General features: G+C 40.7%; 1 protein-coding gene across 1 annotated transcript in view; it reads right to left on the reverse strand.

The window, feature by feature from the left end:
* LOC139407666 (BMP/retinoic acid-inducible neural-specific protein 3-like) overlaps positions 1-16,627 on the reverse strand; it is a 108,064-nt gene that overhangs the window by 59,638 nt on the left and 31,799 nt on the right. The gene's annotated exons all lie outside the window — the stretch shown is intronic.

A 16,627-nucleotide genomic window follows, 5' to 3' on the forward strand; every position in this document is an offset into this window, starting at 1 on the left:
ACACAATGGTGCAATCTCGGTTGTGTAGAGTGACTTGTGATGCCCTGCGGCTTGGACTGGTTTGTAATCACTGGGGAAGACATTCTGCTCAAAGGGCGCAAGCACACACACACACACTGTGCTGATGAGCTGCTCTCAAGTGTCCTCTGTAGAGGCTAAGACCCTCTGATGAGGATAAAGGGTCTTGATATCCATGCTGGCAGAGCAGGGTTCCAACGGTCTTTATCTAGATTTTTATGTGGCTCAAATAGCCCATAATAACCAGGGTATAGTGGTCAAGCCTGTTATGGAAAGAAGAAAGCAGAATTGTAAAGCTGTCAGACATGAGTGCTGCTGAGGTGTATTATTCCATTATAAGCAGTACATGTTGCGAGTGTTCCACCACAGCAAGGATACTATACAGTGCCTTGCGAAAGTATTCGGCCCCCTTGAACTTTGCGACCTTTTGCCACATTTCAGGCTTCAAACATAAAGATATAAAACTGTATTTTTTTGTGAAGAATCAACAACAAGTGGGACACAATCATGAAGTGGAAAGACATTTATTGGATATTTCAAACTTTTTTAACAAATCAAAAACTTAAAAATTGGGCGTGCAAAATTATTCAGCCCCTTTACTTTCAGTGCAGCAAACTCTCTCCAGAAGTTCAGTGAGGATCTCTGAATGATCCAATGTTGACCTAAATGACTAATGATGATAAATACAATCCACCTGTGTGTAATCAAGTCTCCGTATAAATGCACCTGCACTGTGATAGTCTCAGAGGTCCGTTAAAAGTGCATCATGAAGAACAAGGAACACATCAGGCAGGTCCGAGATACTGTTGTGAAGAAGTTTAAAGCCGGATTTGGATACAAAAATATTTCCCAAGCTTTAAACATCCCAAGGAGCACTGTGCAAGCGATAATATTGAAATGGAAGGAGTATCAGACCACTGCAAATCTACCAAGACCTGGCCGTCTCTCTAAACTTTCAGCTCATACAAGGAGAAGACTGATCAGAGATGCAGCCAAGAGGCCCATGATCACTCTGGATGAACTGCAGAGATCTACAGCTGAGGTGGGAGACTCTGTCCATAGGACAACAATCAGTCGTATATTGCACACATCTGGCCTTTATGGAAGAGTGGCAAGAAGAAAGCCATTTCTTAAAGATATCCATAAAAAGTGTTGTTAAAGTTTGCCACAAGCCACCTGGGAGACACACCAAACATGTGGAAGAAGGTGCTCTGGTCAGATGAAACCAAAATTGAACTTTTTGGCAACAATGCAAAACGTTAAGTTTGGCGTAAAAGCAACACAGCTCATCACCCTGAACACACCTTCCCCACTGTCAAACATGGTGGTGGCAGCATCATGGTTTGGGCCTGCTTTTCTTCAGCAGGGACAGGGAAGATGGTTAAAATTGATGGGCAGATGGATGGAGCCAAATACAGGACCATTCTGGAAGAAAACCTGATGGAGTCTGCAAAAGACCTGAGACTGGGACGGAAATTTGTCTTCCAACAAGACAATGATCCAAAACATAAAGCAAAATCTACAATGGAATGGTTCAAAAATAAACATATCCAGGTGTTGGCCAAGTCAAAGTCCAGACCTGAATCCAATTGAGAATCTGTGGAAAGAACTGAAAACTGCTGTTCACAAATGCTCTCCATCCAACCTCACTGAGCTCGAGCTGTTTTGCAAGGAGGAATGGAAAAAAAATTCAATCTCTCGACGTGCAAAACTGATAGAGACATACCCCAAGCGACTTACAGCTGTAATCGCAGGAAAAGGTGGCGCTTCAAAGTATTAACTTAAGGGGGCTGAATAATTTTGCACGCCCAATTTTTCAGTTTTTGATTTGTTAAAAAAGTTTGAAATATCCAATAAATGTCGTTCCACTTCATGATTGTGTCCCACTTGTTGTTGATTCTTCACAAAAAAATACAGTTTTATATCTTTATGTTTGAAGCCTGAAATGTGGCAAAAGGTCGCAAAGTTCAAGGGGGCCGAATACTTTCGCAAGGCACTGTATCTATACCTCACATTTCTATGTGAATTTGGTCAGGTCGCCCAAAACGTTATATATTGCAGCTTTAACATCAGTGGGATTGCAATTGACACCACATGTGGTGAATAAACAAAGTGTTAAATGAATCACTTTGGAATCAACACTGTGTGGTGTTGTTACTCAACTGTGTTGAGTTAATTTCCATTAACTCTGAGTAAAAAAGACGTGGAAGGGGCCTTGTTCACATTTTCCCAGAATGCTTTGTTGCAGGTTGATTTATAGAAATGTATTTTAATTTTTGTGTTTCTGCATAAACATTGATTGATTATTTGAACTAAACTAATCCAATCTATAATTGCACCTGTTACTGAGATGGTTGTTACAATTTAGATGGTTTAGGTAGTCTTTTTTGTCAAGTCCTTCACAATAGCAGTCATTTTGAATACAGGTTGTGGGTGATAAAATATTCAAATTGTTGGATATCCTTACTCTCGCTGGATTCCGATAGGAATTACTAATCACTTCACAAACCATATTATTGTGACTTGGAGGTCTGATGTGGCCCATGAGCCAAGAGTTTCATACCACAATGTTGAGGATAACTAGGCCATAACTAAAGTCATTATGAAATGTACAGAGTATACAAAACATTAAGAACAGTTCCTCCCATGACATAGACTGACCAGGTGAAAGTTATGATCTCATATTGATGTCACTTGTTAAATCCACTTCAATCAGAGTATATGATGGGGAGGAGACAGGTTAAAGAATAATTGAGACAATTGAGACATGGATTGTATATTGTCGTGGAAATTCTAATCAATAATGAGGAGAGACAAGGTCAATCACCAATCAGGATATTACTTTATTCAAACCTTATTAATAAGGGAGCATAGAGCAATTTGCTTCCACGATATTGAGGCTGGTCGACTCAACACTCCCAAGTGTTGTGGCGAGCAGTTCTGATACAAATAATAAATAATAAAACATTTTATATTAAAGATACACCATCTTGGTCTACATGAAAAACAGATGCCTGGAATGGGTCAAATGGTGAGACTTGAGACTTGATATATGAGAAAGGAGTGTCCCCCAGCCAGATAGCATTTGTTATGAAGACTGTTCTTATTGTACAGAGTTTGGCCCCTAAGACAAGGCTCTGATCTCGTCCTTTGTACTTCACAGTACGGAGACACCAACTCATTCTATGGCATATACAAATGTAAAGTCCCGAGGGGAGTGAGTCTCTGGGTCATACACTAGGTATAGGATAACGTACAATTGTACATCAGAGATGACGTACAATTGTTCCAGACACTACCCCACACATCTTGTCACGCCTTACCTTCCCCAAGGCCAAAGGAGGGAGTGACTGGCACACAAACATTGTGGACACAAGTAATTGGTTCCCCATTAATCACGGCATCCCTTCACATGGTTTAAAATAGGTAAAGACACATTCACATATGAAGACAATGTTTCCTCCTGTCCTCCTCTCTATCTGATATTCTGCATAGCACCAGGGACATGTGATAGACAAGTTTGACTTCTCCCCTCTCTGGACCCCAGGTGACTGAGACCCATATAAGGGAAGAAGTGCAACTCTACGGACAATTCCTTCAACCTCATGGCTTGGTTTTTGCTCTGACAACTGTGGAACCTTACATAGACAGGTGTGTGCCTTTCCATATCATGCCCAATCAATTAGATTTACCCCAAGTTTTAGAAACATCTCAAGGATGATCAATGGATACAGGTTGCACCTGAGCTCAATTTAGAGTCTCATAGCAAAGGGTCTGAATACTTATGTAAATAAGGTGATTCTGATTTTATTGGGAATACATTTTCAGAAATATCTAAAATGCTGTTTATGCTTTCTCATTATGGGGTATTGTGTGTAGATTGATAAGGAAAACATTTTAATAAATTTTAGAATAAGGCTATAATATACAAAATGTGGGAAAAGTGAAGGGGTCTGAATACTTTCAAAATATACTGTATAGTCATAAGGGTTTACTTTAAATTCCAACACATTCACTTAGGAAGTCACTTGGTAAAGGCTTCAGGAATAGAATGTATTGAATGCAACAACCATGTCTCTGTCACTTACAAACACAGTCATGGGTGGGTATCTCTCACATTCACTTGAAAGGCATAATGGAAAATATGCAAATAAAGCTTTACAAACTGCAATATTAAAACACTGTGAGTATAAAAATTCTGATCTCATATGTGCTGTGTAGACACGCATGCTGATGTGATATTATACACTGCCATTACACTGGGTGTTCTGTCGTGGAACTTACAACAAACAGATATGCACGCATATATACACTCGCGCACACACACAGCAACACTAATTTATTTCTGGAGAGAACACCCCCAGGAGTCAGTGCTAACTGTCAATCAAAATCTCACCAATGAGAATTTCCACAGAGGAAAAAACAAGTGAAAAAATAAAGTAGCCAACAGGAATCAGTTCATTAGGGCCTGTTTCATGACGGATTTCCCTATAACGAGGGGCCATTAATGGTACTCCTTCCACTAAGCTAAGGGGGAGAAAGGGAGGGAGGGAGAGGGAACAAGGGAATAAAGGAGCAAGGGAGTGGAGGAGAGCTTAACCGTAATCGACACAAAGCTTCAGGGGATTTCTGATGGGCAGTTATGGATTCCGCTGCAGGTTAGCAAGGACACACACACACACATTCTGGTGGGCAATTCCACCACTGGCCCCTGGCAGTATGTGAGCGACAGGGGTTCCAACTAGTGTGTGTGTGTGAGTGTCAGACCTAGGTTCAAATACATGTGTATTTAGTAATAGTTATTGAAAATACTTATTTGAGTATTTTCAAATACATAGCCCAAAACAATGTATTTTATTTGAATATTTGAATGGTTATTTGTAAAAAACCAAATAGTCTAGCAAAAATACTTTCAAAAACTTTCCTGGGTACTATTTGAAACCCTTTCAAACATATTTTCCCAAAACATATTTCAAATAGCCTCAAATACTCTGCTCTCAAAGTTGGACTAAAAATAAAATATGTATTTAAAATTCTATAAGTACATGGTTGCTTCTTTTGCTAATTTTGAAATTGACACATCCTCTAAAAAAAAAGAGGATACTGGTGATGAAGAGGAGGAAGGTCTGCAACCTGTAAGTTCCATTGACCTTGATGAAGTTCACTTTTCACAGCATGAACGTTGCTATACTCACACAATACTGCTCACCATTAAAGATTGCTTTCAGTCTGTATATAACCTTATGAAAGCCGTTTCCAAAGACATGAACATTGTCTCCCACTAACACAAGTCAACATTTGCACAGGATCGCCTTGAATGGGAGAATTGTCTGCAACCAGCCACTGTCACAAGGTAGAATTATCAACTGAAAATGTTGACACACTGCCTGTCACCAAGCTATCCATGCATAAAAAGTATATCCTCGCTGATGCTGTGGACATCCTAACCCCTTCGATGTTGCCACAGATTGTGTGAGCAAGGATCCAACATCATCATTGCCAACATCATCATTCCTATGCAGAGGACTGACTAAACATCTCACCAATTGCTCTACCAGGTACAATGAAAAGCTTGTCAAAAGAAGTTGTTGATAAGCGCCTGACTGTTTATGAGCAGAAGAACCCATACCAGATTGCCTCAGTCTTGGATCCACAATTTAAACTGTCATGGTGCAATGCCACTGAGAAGGCTGTCCTTACTGCAGATATCATCGATCTTGCCACAAAGTTCACTAACACAACACAGGATGATCCCCCACCAAAAGCAAAGTAAAAGTTGGCCTTCTAGGCAGAGTTGCAAAGAAAAAGCCATATCTCTGTCCAGAGTCTGTGTTCTTTTGCCCATCTTAATCTTTTCTTTTAATTGGCTTTTTCTTTGCAACTCTGCATTGAAGGCCAGCATCCTGGAGTCGCCTCTTCACTGTTGACATTGAGACTGGTGTTTTGAAGGGTACTATTTAATGACGCTGCCAGTTGAGGACTTGTGAGGCATCTGTTTCTCAAACTAGACACTCTAATATACCTGTCCTCTTGATCAGTTGTGCACCGGGGCCTCCCACTCCTCTTTCTATTCTGGTTAGAACCAGTTTGTGCTGTTCTGTGAAGGGAGTAGTACACAGCGTTGTACGAGATCTTCAGTTTCTTGGCAATTTCCCGCATGGAATAGCTTTCATATCTCAGAATAAGAATAGACTGACGAGTTTCAGAAGAAAGTGCTTTCTTTGAGTCTGTAATCAAACCCACAAAAGCTGATGCTCCAGATACTCAAATAGTCTAAATGCCAGTTTTATTGCTTCTTTAATCAGGACAACAGTTTTCAGCTGTTCTAACATAATTGCAAAATAGTTTTCTTATGATCAATTAGCCTTTTAAAATTATAAACTTGGATTAGCTAACACAACGTGCCATTGTAACATAGGAGTGATGGTCGCTGATAATGGGCCTCTGTACGCCTATGTAGATACTCCATTACAAATCAATCATTTCCAGCTCCAATTGTCATTTACAACATTAACAATGTCTACACTGTAATTCTCATCAATTTGATGTTATTATTAATGGATCAAAAATGTGCTTTTCTTTCAAAAACAAGGAAATTTCTAAGTGATCCCAAACTTTTGAACGGTAGTGTATACCAAATATTTATTTGAAAATACTGTCTTTAAAATATTTCCAACTATATGTATTTGAAGTAATTGTAAATACATGCCAATACTTTACAAATTGTATTTTGAAAAACATTCCAATATTCAACTACTTTTCTTTCAAATTAAGCTTATCTTATTACTTGTTTTCAAATGTATTGAAAAGTAGTGATGGGGAAATGTGAAATCAGAGTGGAGGAACCAGCTACAGGGATCTTAGGACACAAACTCTCTCCCTCTCTCACACAGTATAGCTTATACTGTACAATATGTGCTCTTTTACAAGTTGAAGATATTATTTTACTACTACTGTGCTCTGTGTTCAATATAATTTGACACTGATCCCTCTGAATGTTCAACGTGCACAACGTGGAATCAGCAACAGAAGAATAGTTTACCATTTTCAGATCAGGAAGAAAGATCGTTTTGCTTGCAAAGACTTCAAAGTCGTCATACCTGAAGTCAAAGTAAAGAGCCAAAAGAGAGAAAGAGATGAGATGAAGAGATGAAAAGGGAGAGAGAGACAAAAGGGAGAGATATGAGAGAGAGATCAATACGAAAGCAAGAGAGAGAGACAAAAGAGAGGGAGACAAAAGATAGTGAGGAGAGAGAGGAAAGCAAGAGACACGACAGAGAGAGACGCCAGAGAGAGATGAAAGAGGGGGATGAGAGAGACACGAAAGACAGAGACACTAAAGAGAAAAGAGAGTGACGAGAGAGAGCGAAATGAGAGAGTGGGAGACGAGAGAGAGCGACGAGAGAGGGAGAGAGGAAAGAGAGAGATGAAAGAGTAACGGAAATGAAAGAGCGAGGGAGACGAGAGATGGAGAATTGAGAGAGAGAGACAAAGAGAGACGAGGGATACAGAGATGAAAGACATGAGAGAGAGGGACAGAGATGAAGGAGCTGGAGAGAGACGAAAGAGAGATGGAGTATTGGAATGGTTAACAGCTTTGATAATAACAAAAGCAATGATCCCATGAGTGAACATGATACCAACAACATCAAAATAACTTACCCTTACAAACACTTACAAAAGAGAAAGACAAAAGAGAGACTAGAGAGAAGAAAGAGAGAGAGACGAAAGAGAAAGAGAGACGAATGAGAAAGAGATAAAAGAGAGAGTCAAAAAGAGAGAGAGATGAAAAGTGAGCATGAAAGTGAGCAAGGGAGAGTGACGAAAGAGAGCGAGATGCAAGAGAGACGAAAGAGAGAGAGAGAGACCAAAGTGGGATACAGAGATGAAAGAGAGAAGTATGAAAATGGTTAACAGCTATGATCCCAATGGAATCAATCATCCCATGAGTGAACATGTCCCCAACGACATCAAAAGGACATTAAACACCAATTTGAAAGACTGTTTCCGACCGTTCTACGATAGTTGCCGGGAGCTGACGTTGTAGTAGTCCATGTGGAGTCAAACGGCATTAGGAGGACAGCTCGGGAACGTCTGAAAATGTATTTTAAAGAACTAATTCCAGCACTAAAAGATTCCAAAAAGTGGCTAATTATTTCAGGTTCGGTACCATTGTTGGGCTGCGAGTATGAAAGATTCAGCAAGCTACTTGCAAAACACACCTGGCTAAAACATTACTGTAGCTCTTTTGGAAACATTTTTACAGATAATTTTGACACCTTTTGTAAACAAAAGATGAATGACGAATTCCATCCAAATCATCTTGGCTCCTGGACTTCTGTCCACGCACTTCAAGGCTACGTTGAGACATTGCCTTATCAATGACCCAAGCCCAGCTCAGATAAGCCCTACCATTGTGTCTCTGCTACTGAAAATGTTCATTGCCCCAGGGGTGTTGGCAGACACAATGTAAATAACTTAATTTATGTCCCTCTAACTGCCCTGAATGCCTCTGTTGGTCCTACAGCTATTGTATACAGTAATCATGTGCCTATGAACCATAGTTATACTGTTAGAACTGCGCCTGTGTGCCCTAGTAGGAAGTCCACTGTGTGCAGCTCACCCTGCAATATCAGGCGGAAATTTTAAAAAGTAGGGGGGTAGCTCTAAGAGGTTTTAAGGCAAGTTCTCTCTAGTTACGAGGCAAGGTCTGGATTTTACTCAGATCCAATTTAGACAACTAAATTCACATTTCATCTTTATAAAAACATTATCTTTGCTCTGGACATTTTCCTCACAAAAACTTCAGGTACATATTGTGAAAACTCATCAAGTTACAATGTTTTTGTTATAATATCGTAATTTACATTTTAATAACATAACAAAAACTACATTCATTTTCGTATTCCATCTACCGTCATTACTATCATTTTGGCTGACGAAGTCCATTTATTGAATGTTACTGTTCTGAAGTAGGTTCTCCATAGGCCCATCATACATTCCATTCCTCCAAACTGAGAGGACAAAGGCTTTTGTCTGCTGCCTTAAGATTTACAATGGGGGTGAGGTGTCATAAAACCGCCCACCTCCATACTTCTCGAGCCCCCCCCCCTCTGGTGGGTGTGAGATATGTCTCTTGTAGGAGTGTGGTCCACGGTAACCTGACCCGAACAAGCCAGTCATGACATATCACTACTAATGCTACAGAAATGTGCTTTAAAGCAGTATCGAGATCCATCGGATGTAGTGATCACAATATAAACTCAGCTAAAAAATAAATGTCCTCTCACTGTCAACTGTGTTCATTTTCAGAAAACTAAACGTGTAAATATTTGTATGAACATAAGAAGATTCAACAACTGAAACATAAACTGAACAAGTTCCACAGACATGTGACTAACAGAAATTGAATAATGTGTTCATGAACAAGGGGGGGGGGTCAAAAACAGTCCCTATCTGGCGTGGCAACCAGCTGCATTAAGTACTGCAGTGCATCTCCTCCTCCTGGACTGCACCAGATTTACTAGTTCTTGCTGTGAGATGTTACCCCACTCTTCCACCAAGGCACCTGCCAGTTCCCGGACATGGCCATAGCCCTCACCCGCCGATACAACAGGTCCCAGACGTGCTCAATGGGATTGGGATCCGGGCTCTTCGCTGGCCATGGCAGAACACTGACATTCCTGTCTTGCAGGAAATCACGCACAAGTCGAGCAGTATGGCTGGTGGCATTGTCATGCTGCAGGAAGAGTACCACATGAAGGAGGAGGATGTCTTCCTGTAACACACAGCGTTGAGATTGCCTGCAATGGCAACAAGCTCAGTCCGATGATGCTGTAGCACACCGCCCCCAGACCATGACGGACGTTCCACCTCCAAATCGATCAGTCCTCGGTGTAACGCTCATTCCTTCGAAGATAAACGCAAATCCGACCATCACCCCTGGTAAGACAAAACCGCGACTCGTCAGTGAAAAGCACTTTTTGCCAGTCCTGTCTGGTCCAGCGATGGTGGGTTTGTGCCCATAGGCAAAGTTGTTGCTGGTGATGTCTGGTGAGGACCTGCCCTACAACAGGCCTACAAGCACTCAGTCCAGCCTTTCTCAGCCTATTGTGGACAGTTTGAACACTGATGGAGGGATTATGCATTCCTGGTGTAACTTGGGCAGTTGTTGTTGCCATCCTGTACCTGTCCCGCAGGTGTGATGTTCGGATATACCGATCCTGTGTAGGTGTTGTTACATGTGGTCTGCCACAGAGAGAATGATCAGCTGTATGTCCTGTCTCCCTGTAGCGCTGTCTTAGGTCCTGTCTTCTGCGTCTTAGGCGCCCTGGCCACATCTGCAGTCCTCATGCCTCCTTGCAGCACGCCTAAGGCACGTTCATGCAAATGAGCAGGGACCCTGGGCATCTTTCTTTTTGTGTTTTTCAGAGTCAGTAGAAAGGCCTTTTTAGTGTCCTAAGTATTCAAAGTTTGGATTTTTACGACTTATCTTTGAAAGACAGGGTCTTGAAAAGGGGACGTTTCTTTTTTTTCCTGAGTTTAGTAGCCATATCTAGGAAAACCAACGTTTCAAACGCTGGGCCTAATATAGTGTATGAGCACATACAATACGTTTTGTAGTGATTCCAATGTTGATGATGTAAATAATATTTGCTGGTCTGTGGTATGTAATGAGCAGTGGTGTAAAAGTTGTTAAGAAAGGGTCGTACTTTGAACAATGTTTCATTTTCAATTAACCGAAAATTAGAAATTGTCATCTGTATAAAGGCAGAGGCAATATTTTAACAAAGGATGAGCCTTTCCTAGTAATCTACTAGAGAAACAATTTAGGTTTAGGTTTAAGTATAATTTATGTATGAGTGAAGCTTTCTGTGAGAGGTTTTAATATTGAATCATTTCAATCCCCCAAACTCATATTCAATATTTAAATAGGCACGTTTCATTTTGTCTAGCTTAGCGTTCTAAATTCAATTTTATATTTTTTGCTCATATGATTTAAGAAAAATAGTTGTCTGGAGTAAGCAGCGCCATAAGTAAAAAACTAAACTATGATAGGACTAAAGAGTTAATCAGTGTGATTTTTTTCATCAAAAGAAAGGTATCTACCGCTCCATGGTTGCAGGATCTTGTAAATGTTTGCAAACTTTGTATTGAAATTTGTTGTGGTAAGATAATTTATATCTTTAGGGATATGAAAACCAAGTATGTCTACGTCACTATTAGCCAATTTATTGGTAAACTACAGGGTATTGTAAAAGTTGTCTCATTTAACGATCCAATACGTAATATGGTACAGTCCAGAGAGGCTGGAGAAGTGATCGAGATCTTCAATGAGACTATGCAGTGATCCAGTTTGCAGACTTTCACGAGGAAATGTGAAAGTTTTCGGCATACATTGACACTTTTATTTGGAAGCCCTGGATTATTTTTATTTGGAAGCCCTCCTTGATTATTAATTATTTTACACCTAGGGATGAGGTAACATAGCATATTACTGCATCCATGCTGTAAATGTACAGCAGGGATGCTGTAATAGGTTTTACAGCAGGGAAAATCATGCTGTAAACTATATTACAGCATCATTGCTGTAAAGCAAAATTACAGTATTAAACTGGCAACTGTGGTGCCAGTATAATGCTGTACATTTACAGGGAAATACCTACAGTAATATACAATTATTTTACAGCACTAAGCAGCATTACAGGTTGTCTTTTAAGACAGCTCCCTGAAATGTAATATTGTAAAAAACAAAAAAACAATACGTGTACAAATATATATATTTATTCAAATTCATGACATGAATTGCATTTTATCCACAAAGAACAACATTTGACAAGAGCAACACTACTCCAGATAGTAGGGGAGAGAGAGAGACAGAGAGAGATATAGTGATATCAACAAATACTGGCCAATAATGTACTTCACCAAACATAAACCAAGACATCAGAATAGGTCATTCTTGTAAATACAGGATTATGTAAGAAAAAAAATCTCAACAGATCAATGAAAAATAGGAAAACAACAGTTGAATGGGGAGAAATTTGTACAAAAAACTATAACAAGAACTGCTTGCCTGCCTGTCTTTGAGAGAGAGATCGAGCGATAAATGGGCTGAGAGAGAAGGATGGATAGAGAGGAGCAAGCAGGGCTAGACTGGAGCCAGAGAAGCACGCTACCTACCGCAAGCCAACACAGGCTCCGGGATGGCGCAAGCAGATCATTTGCTGACCCAACCTGCATGGCAGGATTTATGAGAGAATGAGAGATGCAAACAAGTCTCGTTGGCGTTCAGATTATCACCCCAATCTTTGAAACTCTGATCCTCCTTAGGTCTGATACGTCAACTAGGATAAACATGGAAATATAAAGAGAGATTGCTAATACTATCTCTACTACTATCACTACTACTACTATTGCTATCACTACTACTATCAATACTACTACTATTACTTGCTGGGTAAAAAGGCAGATGACAAATTACAAATACAGTTTGTGTTCATCAGATGTGTGTGTTTGTGTACTTACATGTTGGAGTTTTTCCACTCAAACTCCTTCAGGTCTGCGAGAAAGCGTGTAACATGTGGTCTTGCGGCTCACTCCTGCTTTCGCTGTGCATTTGGTTCCTTCAGGGTTTATTCGAACCAGGAACCTGCACAACCCAACATAGAATATATTAAATCAGTTGAGGCATTGAAAAAATAACAATAAGAAATATCATTGCAATGTAACTAACAAATGCTAAATGTAAGTGCTGGATCAGTGAACGTTCAATGCTTGCCTCTGTATCAGCTCCAAGGTTGCAGAGGCCGACTCCTGGTATTCTATGTTAAAAACATAGAAAGTGCTGAAGAGCACAGAGAGGGCAGCAGCAAAGTTGGACTCACTGTCCAAAACACAGACCACTCTCCCCACGATCGACACCATCCATTTTGTGGAACCCAAATAGAGCATACCATAATTCACAAAAGTAAGGGTGTTAGTGTACACTTACTAGACATCTCTAGGTACCACAATACTATAGATACTATATTCTGTTCCACCTTAAATCAAATAAATGTATTACCAAGCATGATCAGCCTTGGTGTGTCTGGCAAAGGAATTTGCGATTTGACATCAACCCGGGTCGCAGTGACCTAAAATCACAAAACATGTAAAAAAAAATATTTAAATAATGTGTAATAGTACAGTATAAACACCATTAATCATATAAAATGTATAAGTATAAAAACACTTCCTTACATCTACCAAGAGGAACAGAGATTCATCCTTCTCTTTGAAGTGGGTCATCAACAAAAGAATGGCAGCAGTGGCTGTTAGATCGTCATTGCCTTTTATGTAACCATCAATTTCATTCAGCAGGCACTGGATCTCTCTTCTCAACTTGGGCTTTTGGCTTTTAAAAAAGTTGACAATTCTCTTACCCTTGTTCAGGAGAGCTTGAGTCAAGGGACTGTCAATCAAGAGGATTGAAGTGGTTGCAGAGCAATAACTTGGTGAAAAGAATGTGTCCTATCCATTTTAATTTTCTTTCAAGAAAACAACTCTGTTAGGCTATGCGCTGCACTCCATATCATCACAAGAGGACAAACAATTTACAGAAACATTTATATATTTCTGTACATTTATGTATTTTTGTAATTTCCATCCCTTTTATTGCATATGCCTCGCTACCTCATAGCGTAAACCATTTATTTTGAGGGCACACAAACTAACTATTTACAGAACCTTTTTAACCTTGTGTGTGTGTGTGTGTGTGTGTGTACACTCTTAGAAAAAAGGGTTCCGAAAGGGTTCTTTGGTTGTCCCTATAGGAGAACCCTTTTTGGTTCCAAGCAGAACCCCTTTGGGTTCCATGTAGAACCCTCTGTGGAAAGGAGGAACCAAAAGGGTTATACATTTACCTGGAATCAAAAAGGGATCTTCAAAGGGTTCTCTTATGGGGACAGCCAAATAACCATTTTAGGTTCTAGATAGCACCTTTTTTCATAACAATTACATATATATGTTACATTTATCAATCAAGATCTCACCTCTTTGGTTGAAGGACTGAAGCAATTCCCGGCACTATATTGGCGTCAAATGGTATTTTATGTCCTCCGGCTGAACATATTCAAGGTCGTTAATATTCTCGACTCCAAAACATGCCCTCAGATGCTCTGACAAAGATCTCACCATCTCGAGCAATTGGTGTTTAATTGCATCTTGAAGACTCTCCATGCCTACACTGGTTTAAGGTGAACACACTGAGAGATGCAGGGAAACAATAGAGAAACCTAACACTTTATAAACTGATAGTGGTTTATAATTACTAAGACTATCTTCATTAACACACACATAATTAAATCAGAGAATCTGGCATAAAATGAACCCCCAGATCGACCAGTGACACAGACTGATACACCCCAACAATTAAATGAACCTGTGATTCTTTGACCAGAATCAGTGAGATCTTTCTAAATGCGTATCCGTCATAATTTTCTCCCATTACAACATGGCCTTCAGTGTATGTTTTTACTTTGAATACAATTTTAGACACGTCTGCAGTGCTTTGCTTTATGAACCCTTCTGAATTTACAGCTCCCTGAATAGCGTTGTTATACACTGCTCAAAAAATAAAGGGAACACTAAAATAACACGTCCTAGATCTGAATGAATGAAATATTCTTATTAAATACTTTTTTCTTTACATAGTTGAATGTGCTGACAAAAAAATCACACAAAAATTATCAATGGAAATCAAATGTATCAACCCATGGAGGTCTGGATTTGGAGTCACACTCAAAATTAAAGTGGAAAACCACACTACAGGCTGATCCAACTTTGATGTAATGTCCTTAAAACAAGTCAAAATGAGGCTCAGTAGTGTGTGAGGCCTCCACGTGCCTGTATGACCTCCCTAGAATGCCTGGGCATGCTCCCGATGAGGTGGCGGATGGTTTCCTGAGGGATCTCCTCCCAGACCTGGACTAAAGCATTCGCCAACTCCTGGACAGTCTGTGGATGGATGGTTGGTGGATGGAGCGAGACATGATGTCCCAGATGTGCTCAATTGGATTCAGGTCTGAGGAACGGGCGGGCCAGTTCATAGCATCAATGCCTTCCTCTTGCAGGAACTGCTGACACACTCCAGCCACATGAGGTCTAGCATTGTCTTGCATTAGGAGGAACCCAGGGCCAACCGCACCAGCATATGGTCTCACAAGGGGTCTAAGGATCTCATCTCGGGACCTAACGACAGTCAGGCTACCTTTGGCGAGCACATGGAGGGCTGTGCAGTCCCCCAAAGAAATGCCACCCCACACCATGACCGACCCACCACCAAACCGATCATGCTGGAGGATGTTGCAGGCAGCAGAACGTTCTCCACGGTGTCTCCAGACTCTGTCACGTCTGTCACATGTGCTCAGTGTGAACCTGCTTACATCTGTGAAGAGCACAGGGCGCCAGTGGCGAATTTGCCAATCTTGGTGTTCTCTGGCAAATGCCAAATGTCCTGCACGGTGTTGGGCTGCAAGCACAACCCCCACCTGTGGATGTCGGGCCCTCATACCACCCTGATGGAGTCTGTTTCTGACCATTTGAGCAGACACATGCACATTTGTGGCCTGCTGGAGGTCATTTTGCAGGGCTCTGGCAGTGCTCCTCCTGCTCCTCCTTGCACAAAGGCGGAGGTAGCGGTCCTGCTGCTGGGTTGTTGCCCTCTTACGGCTTCCTCCACGTCTCCTGATGTACTGGCCTGTCTCCTGGTAGCACCTCCATGCTCTGGACACTACGATGACAGACACAGCAAACCTTCTTGCCACAGCTCGCATTGATGTGCCATCCTGGATGAGCTGCACTGAAAGCACCGCCAGCATTCAAAAGTGACCAAAACATCAGCCAGGAAGCATAGGAACTGAGCAGTGGTCTGTGGTCACCACCTGCAGAACGGCTCCTTTATTGGGGGTGTCTTGCTAATTGCCTATGATTTCCACCTGTTGTCTATTCCATTTGCACAACAGCATGTGAAATGTATTGTCAATCAGTGTTGCTTCCTAAGTGGACAGTTTGATTTCATAGAAGTGTGATTGACTTGGAGTTACATTGTGTTGTTTAAGTGTTCCCTTTATTTTTTTGAGCAGTGCATGATTGCTCCACATATTAATTCATGACACCAACAACTTCAATGCTATGTGGAAACAATTGGCTGCTGCTTAAGTAAGATTGGAGTAACTGGTGGCTCTCAGACAAGTTTTCTGGCACACTCCTTGAAGAAGGAGTGCTTGTTCTCAAACCTCAGTGTCCACAAACAAATGAGTCACCCAAATTGCAGAATGAGGTTGGGGTAATTTAACAAGAAGTGATGCTTTGGTGCGAGGGCACTCTACCCCACAAGCAAAACAGTAGTTTGCCATATTTATGTTTTTTTGCATGAGTAAAAAATGCTTTATTATTTAGGAAACAGAAATTGCAGGATTTACACCTGTACATTCCCAATAAAGATACAGCTGAAGTTGTAAGTTTACATACACTTAGATTGGAGTCATTAAAACTTGTTATTCAACAACTCCACAAATTGCTTGTTAACAAACTATAGTTTTGGCAAGTCGGTTAGGACATCTACTTT

The sequence above is a fragment of the Oncorhynchus clarkii genome, chromosome 4, assembly GCF_045791955.1.
Source record: "Oncorhynchus clarkii lewisi isolate Uvic-CL-2024 chromosome 4, UVic_Ocla_1.0, whole genome shotgun sequence".
Classification (NCBI taxonomy): domain Eukaryota; kingdom Metazoa; phylum Chordata; class Actinopteri; order Salmoniformes; family Salmonidae; genus Oncorhynchus; species Oncorhynchus clarkii.